Raw genomic sequence first — 8,319 nt, forward strand, 5'->3', positions numbered from 1 at the left:
TAGCCACTACACCACACTAGCTAAAAGTTTGTATTGCTTTTAGTACTCTATTCTGCTGTTGGTTTTAATTTGGTCTGAGTGATCCTGTAATGGTTTTATTCTTTGCTGCTGGTTTTATCTTGGTTTTATTCTGCACTGTTTTCGTTTTTGGTTTTGATGTTTGTGCTGTGTGTTGTGCGTGTATTGTACAGCACCCAGAGAACTTTGGTTATTAGGCGGTTTAAAAGGACAGCAGAGAAAGAGAGAAATGCAACTCCCATCATCCCCAGCAAGCCCAACCGATGACTATGCTGGCTGTGGATGATGGGGGTGGTAGTCCACCACATCTGGAAGGCAGCAGCTTGGAGAAGGCTGGCACAGGTAGATCGAGACAGTGAGCTTGAGGGATGAAGGAAATGCCTTTTGGCCTCGTTATTCCATCACTGACGGTATATCTTGCTCGGTCTTTCGTGATCAAGTGCAATTCTTACACTTTTAGAAATACTTTGTAATGACGAAGGGCTAAACAATAAAACTTGAAACTGATAGGTTTTATTCTGGTTTTAGTCTGGTTGTATTGTTATACTGTGGTTTTTATGTTTTATATATTGTGTGCTCCTTGGTTTTAATTTTTGTGAACTGCCCAGAGAGCTTCGGCTATTGGGCGGTATAGAAATAAATAAATAAACAAACAAACAAACAAACCAGTGGTGTAGCGGAGGCCAGGCTCACAGGGACGCAGCCCTGGCACTTTTTCATGAGCAGGGACTCTGATGTCATCTGCCACACACACACACGCCCTGAATTCCCTGTTCCCTCCAAGCTTAGCTGTGATCCTCACTGTAGCTGTGGGGGGAATGAATTTTCCAAGCAACAATGTATTGTTCCCTGTTGGAATGCAAAGTATTGGGGATGACTTGGTCTGGAATGGGCAATTAAAACCTATTTGCTTTACCAAAGACGTGCTCCTGGTGGAGATGAAAACTCCTAGAATTGGTTTGTGGATATGGATCGACACGGCTGCCTGAAATTTTTGGACTGCCCTTGGAGACTGTCACAATGAGCTCCTGCATTTCCAGATTTACCACTCCACCACTGTGTGTGTGTGTGTGTGTGTGTGTGTGTGTTTCAATCCAGCTGGGTGTGTGGATGTTTCTGTTGGAGGGGGAGGGGGGAGATACAATGAAGGAGCTTAGGAAAGGCTAATGGGTAACCTTAGTTGGGGTGCTGAGGGAGTGTGCAAGGGGGCTTAAATGAGAAGGGATCTGCCCATGAGGGCTGAGAGGGTGAAGCTTCCATGGGGTATCATATTTTGCAAACCTAAAATGTTTGTGTTTGAGTGAGTGAGTGAGTGAGTGAAAGAGATTTTAACACCCCGGCATTTTTTCTCAGACATCCAATTGAAATACCCCCGCCTTACTCTCAGCTGTTCTGTTTTTGGATACCAGTTGTATATCTTACAAGGCTGTACAATCTTAGACGGTGGCGTGGCTGTGCCTGTCACAAAGGGACCCTGCACTTCTGAAGTGGCCACTACGCTACTGCATGAAACAGAAATGCATTTGTCCACAGTTACCCTGACGCCATGTCCACAGTAAAACTTTAACATCGTTGTGGCAGAGACCTGGGTGAGGGGGTTTGTTTGAGGGGGTGGAAGCATTTGCTTGCGCCCTAAAGCTCCATTTACTGAACATGCTTATTTTTCCTCCTCCCTACCCATTCCCATTTCCTTCTGTATCTTGTCTTAGATTGTACGCAGTAGTTTTAAAAGGTAAGCTACCTTGAGTACTATGACAGCAGGTATGTAAGGGCAGCAGGACTTTTTCCTGTCTAAACATCCATAGGAGTATGCCCTTAAGCTTGGTTTTATTTTATTTTATCATGATTGTATCTTGTAAACTGCTTTGGGATTTTTTAAAGGAAAAAGCGGCATAGGAATTAACTGAAATAAATAAAATAAAATATATAACCTGGGAAAGCTCATGGACAGACAAGCCTGATATAAGCAGATTGCCCTGTAATTGCCCTGTAGTAGGACACCCCTCCACCAGCTGATCCCCAACCACCATGCTATGCTGGCTGGGGGATTATGGGAGTTGTAGTCCAACGCATCTGGAAGGCACCAGATTGGAGGAGGCTGTTTGAGGACAATTGGGGTGCAGACCAGAGCTGGGGTCAAGAGTAGGCACGGTCGGGCACTCGCCAAGGGCCCACCCCCCGGCAAGGGCCCACCCCCCGGCAAGGGCCCACTGACAAGAACTCCTTGAAGATGCTCCTCCTCTTGCCCATTGCAACCTGCCTCTCTCTCCGGCCCAGGCAGCGGTGGGGGTGAGGAGGAGCAGGAGAGGCCATGGCCTCCTTGCTCCCTGGCTCTCTGCCTGTCCAGCAAGCAAGCGGTAGCAATGATGAGGAAGAGGAGGAGGAGGGAGAGCAGGTGGGGACAATGGCTGTGAGAAGGTGGATTCACTGACAGAGGGGTCCTGTGCAGGGTGTCTTGCCCAAGGGCCCCCCCAAAACCTGGAGCCAAGACTGCTGCAGACTGTTATTTCTTGCACCTAAGATGTACAAACTATTAATGAGGAGGGGTGGTGAAGTAGAGAGAAACATAAAATACAGTTGCATGACCATTAAAGGTAATGAAATGCACGCTCCTTTCAAACCGTCTTTGCAGCTGCAGAGAGCGCATCGTCTTTCCTTTGCAATTGAGCCAGTTTGATGTGGGAAAGAATCCCAGATTTCAGCTCCAGATAGCTTAAATTCTTTTATTAAAATTTCACGGGGTAAAAAAGTATTATCAGTCCAGGCATCTCTAGAATATCAGCTGCTAGGCATAAATACATCCATGTAATCGCTCGGTAATGATTTTGCAACCACCACAAAGAGAATTGGAAACCAAGCACACACACATACACACGTGATTACAGAGGGTTTGGCAAAATTATATTAAATTATCACCTCTAGGGTACAAGCATGCAGCGAGAGATTGGACTTAACCACAAAGTGAGAGCTCAGAATGTTAGCCTTCAATTAGAAAAAAACAACAGTTTGCTTAATGGGCAAGTGATGAAAACCCCCAAAATAGGAACATAATGGGTTGGGATGTGACTTAGTCCTACTTAGAGTAGACCCATTGAAATCAATGGGACATAAGCATGGCGAATTCACAACTAACTTACGACCCATTGATTTCAATGGGTCTACTTTAAGTAGAACAAAGTCTGGATCCAACCTGAGGTATCCCAAAGGTGTTTAGAATTATGCACATCCATGACTGCTTTGATGAGCACAGAATATGGACCCCGAAAAGGAATCTTAATGTATTTATTACACTATCCCACATTTCCTCCCAGGAGCGCATGATATGCCCCCTCCCCATTTTATGTATTTAATCATTACATTTCTATACCACCCATTAGCCAAAGCTCTCTGATGGTTCACAAAATAGATCTTAAAACCATAAAATAGAAGAGGATATTAAAACCTAGTGCAAGAACCTAAAAATAAATACATAAAACCAGCTGCAGGATAAAGCCAACATAAAGCCAACAGCAGCATTAAGGTGTAAAAAGTGCAGAGAGTTTCTTTGTTTTTTGTTTGTTATACTGAAGGGCTAAAGAGCCTGCGAGAATAAAAAGGTCTTCCCCCATTGCCAGAAAGACCACAATGTAGATGGTTAGGTGAGATTATCTCAGGGTCCAGGCAGGTTATATTTTATCCTCACAACCACCCTGCAAGGTAGGCAAGGCTGAGAGATAGTGTCTAGCCCAAGATCATCCAGTGAGCTTCATGAATGCCCAGTTGAACTTAGATCCTTCCAGTCCCAAATCCAACACCCCAGCTACCACTCCACACTGGAACTCTAAGTTGTTGCAAATAAACTAATCTGTAGCAAACTGCGGCTATTCTTTCTAGGACTTTCTACTTCCAGGGATGTACGAATCCCCTACCTGCCATTCCAGGGAAGGGGGGTCCACAGTGTGGGCAGGCGATCCGTTCCTCCCCCCGGAATCCTCTTTGGCCGGCTCCGCTCCGCGGCAATTCCGCAGAGCCACTGGCCAGCTCCGAAGTGCCAGCGATATGGTCGCCATGCCGTATCACTGGCTGAAGGGGACTACTGACTGCAGACGCAAATGGCGTCCAGGACGCCATTTGCAGTTGTGCTTTTCATTAACGCAAATATTTGCATAGCCTATCACGTAAAAGCAGGCCTCATTGGAGTCCATGGTGGAATTCTCCGCCATCCCTAATTCTTTCCTTCTGCCTTTCTGCATCTTTCCTCTCCACTCCACCTCAGCAGTGGCTTGATTATTTGATTATCTCATGCTGTGTGTGCATATGGAGGTATGACTGATGGTTGGATGTGATCATGTGGCTCATAACAAATCCCTGTGCAACCCTTTGCAACTCTTCTACAGAGGACTGAAAGTGGCAAATGCTATATTGAAGGGAAGGAGAAGGGAAAACTGGGGAATTAAATGGGGGATGAAAAATATACATATAAGCTTTAAAACATTAGAGGAGCCCTGCTGGATCAAACCAAGGGTCCTTCTAGTCCAGCATTCTGTTCACACAGTGGCCAACCAGCTGTCATTGGTTGTTAAAAACTAACTAACGGATGTTCTTGGTTGACATATTTGTACTAAAATGAATGCCAGCAATTATGAAAACTAAAATAATGAAAATGATGTGGCCTAGGATTAAACAGCCTCTTGATGTCTTATGTGTTTTGGCTGGCTAGTCCATCATCTGCCAGGTTTAAAGATGGCACCCCTCTTACATCATCGGCATTGGTGAACATTCATAGAATCATAGGGTTGGGAGGGACCTACAAGACCATCCAGTCCAACCCCCTACTCTGTGCAGGAAGCCTGATTCCCAGGTGGTTTGCCATCCAGGTACTAACCAGTGCTGACCCTGCTCAGCTTACGAGATCATGCACATCCAGCGCAACGTGAGACCCGCAAGCTTTGGCTTCTCCCTCACAGGGCTATTCTTGTGCAGGAAGCGAAAGGGCAGTCTGGAAGGCAGAAAAGTTCTCACAAATGTAAAGCTTGTGGTCAGGGCTTTGGCCCCAAGGCTCAGGTTTGGGGCCTCAGTCTTTAATCTTGGGCCATCCACTACTTGTTCACTTGGATGGCTTTTTCTGAGTCAGGGCTGGGGAACCTGTTGCCCTCCAGATATTGTTGGAATACAGTTTCCATCATCCCTGACCACAGGCCATGCTGGCTGGAGCTGAAGTGGGTTCAGCTCCAACCAGAGGCTTAGTGGTAAATTTTGAAAAGCAGGTGCCTCCTCATGACACAGTTACAAGATGGGGGAGACTTGGCTCAACAACACTACAAGCGAGAAGGATCTTGGAATTGTTGTCGATCACAAGCCAACAATGTGATGTGGCTGCAAAAAAGGCAAATGCTATTTTGGGCTGCATTAATAGAAGTATAGCTTTCAAATCCCAGGAAGTACTAGCTCCCCTCTACTCAGCACTGGTTAGGCCTCATCTGGAGTACTGTGTCCAGTTCTAGGCACCACACTTTAGGAAGGATGCAGACAAACTGGAAAGTTGAGAGGAGGGCAATGAAGATGATCAGGGGACTGTAAACAGAGATTGAAAGAACTGGGCATGTTTAGCTGGAGAAGAGAAGCTTCTCTTCTGGGGGGAGATATGAGTGTGATAGCACTCCTCAAGTATTTGAAAGGTTGTCCCAGAGAGGAAGGCCAGGATCTCTTCTCGATCACCCCAGAATGCAGGACATGGAATAATGGGCTCAAGTGACAGGAAGCCAGATTCCGGCTGAACATCAGGCGAAACGTCCTGACTGTTAGAGCAATACAAGAATGGAACCCATTCCCTAGGGAGGTAGTGGTCTCTCCCACACTGGAGGCATTCAAGACAGGCTGGACAGCCATCTGTCAGGGATGCTCTGACTTGGACTCCTGCATTGACCAGGGGGTTGGACTCGATGGTCTTATAGGCCCCTTCCAACCCTGCTATTCTATGCTTCTATGACTCTATCCATAGCCACTCCCTCAAGGACAGCCCAAAAATCTGGGCAGCTGTGTGGTCATCCATATCAACAAACCAATCCTAGCTGTTTTCATCTCCACAAGGAGCAGGACCTTTTGTAAAGGGGATGGTTCTTGATGGCTCATTCCAGACCAAGCCACCCCCAAAGACTTTGCATTACAAGAGGGAACAATATATTGTTCCTGGGAGAATTTGTCCCCCCCCCCCAAGTCCTGTGGAGATTGCAGTTAAGCTCAGAGGGAACAGGGAAGTCTGAGGGGGGTAGCAGATGCCGTCAGCATCCCTGCTAGGAAAAAAGGACTGCTGTGGCCCCTGGCAAGCCCCAGCTCCGCTACACCACTGAGTCCAACAGATTCCCGGCCACTGTACACCACTGAGTTCCAACAGATTCCACGGACACGCTGGACACGCTGGTGCATGGTTTCCTATGCAAACTGGGAAAAGTGGCAGCAGGGAGGGGGCAGAATTCTCCAAATGCAGGGGGGGGAGAAACCACCAGCGGGCTTTCCCCCCTGACTTCTCCCCACTTTTGTGAGTCTTCACATCTCTGCCACCTCCTTTTTCCCAGCCACTTTGGCCCCTTTGCTGTTGGAGCCAGGTCTGCCCCGCGGATCAGATTTTTTTACTTCCAGCTTTGGCATGCACCCCTGTGACATCACCAGCCCTTGCTTCAGGACATCAGTATCTCCTGCCTCATGACATGACTGCACCAAGACCTACCTCTTGTCTCAGGCTTTGGGCTATTTGGAACTGGCAACCACATATACAAGGCTTAGGGATGGGAAAGGAGACAAGCAGGCAAGGATGATGTGAGCCAGGTGGTACAGAGACCACGTGTGTGTGTGTGTGTGTGTGTGTGTGTGTAAAAGAGAGATTGAGGGTGGGAGGGCATAGACTACTTTGTTGCAGCTCTCTTTTCAGATACATTCATAGACCTGAAAGGCAACCCAAGGAATTCTGAATTAATTTCCACGCAACCCTTTCTGTTGTATGAATCTAGTGTCGTGGTTAGAGCATCTGTCCCCAGGCTGGGGCCCTCCAGATGTGAAACTCTCAGCATTCCCAACCATGGCTGGCTGGAAATGATGGGACTGTAGTCCAGCACATCTGGAGCACCCCAGGTTGGGGGAGGCTGGGTTAGAGCATTTGAGTAAGATCAAGGGGACGCAGGCAGGGCTGGCATCTCCTGCATCGCTCCCAAATTATGGAATGCTCTCCATTCAGAGCTAAGATTGGTCCCTACTCCCTCACACGTATGTGTGTGTGAAAAAGGCTAAAGCACATACCTTTAATCTGGCCTTTTAAATTGTGAACTGTGGCTTTAATGTTGTCTTCATGTTTTCATAGGGTTGCATTGCTTTTTATGGTTTTACGCCAGGGGTGCCAAACCTCTTCTTGCCTGAGGGCTGCATTCAGTTTTGGAGGAGTTCTCGGGGGCCACATCCCGGCAGTGGGCGGGGCCAAAGGAGATTGGGGTGGGAACAACATTTCAAAGAAACCATGCCCAGCATATTTTAACTTGAAGCTTTTACTTCCAATAACTAAGCCTTAGGAGATGTATTTCAACCTATTAGAATATGGGTGGGTGGGTGGATGGGGAAGGAACCACACAAAAGCCAAGAAGCCACTGAATTATTGGCAGTTGGGGGAAAGGGGTGGGGCCAGGGGAAGGGGGTGGCCATCTGGGAACCCCAGAGGGCCAGACTGGGACCTCAGCTCAGCTGGTTTTGGCCCACGAGCCTGAGGTTCAACATGCCTGTTTTATGTATTCTGTTTTTCATTTAAATTGTTCTACACTGCCTTGGTGACATTTGTAGAAAGGCTGTATATTAATCTTATAAAGAAATACAAATAAAAAATGAATAGTTTATTTATTTATTTCTATACCACCCAATAGCCAAAGCCCATAGGTGAAATAAAGTAAATATTAACACACACCCCAAAATGAGATTTCTTTCCAGTGTTTACTCATCCAAAGGAAAACAAACAAAAAAACCTACCCCAGGACTTCCCTCCGCTCAGCCTTTGTGGGGAGCACGCAGTGCTACTATATGTCTGTTATTCAAGAATGATGAGTAATTGCCGGTGCAGCTGTGAGCCACCCTGAATGCTTCCAGAAAGGACCGACCTATGTCTAGTCCACCCACGCTCCCAATAATGTTACGAGTTCTCTATTTTCTACAGGCATTCAGCTCACCGCGAGAACTTAATTTTCTTTTTCTTTTTCTTTTTTTTGCTTTGATTTCAGAAGAGGAAAACGAGCACCTCTTTGCTCCTGTTAAGGCTGGAATAAGATACAACGGCTGTCCAAGTCC

Source organism: Heloderma suspectum, chromosome 3, assembly GCF_057233095.1.
Source record: "Heloderma suspectum isolate Gila_16-S chromosome 3, 16-S_ref, whole genome shotgun sequence".
In the NCBI taxonomy this organism is placed as follows: domain Eukaryota; kingdom Metazoa; phylum Chordata; class Lepidosauria; order Squamata; family Helodermatidae; genus Heloderma; species Heloderma suspectum.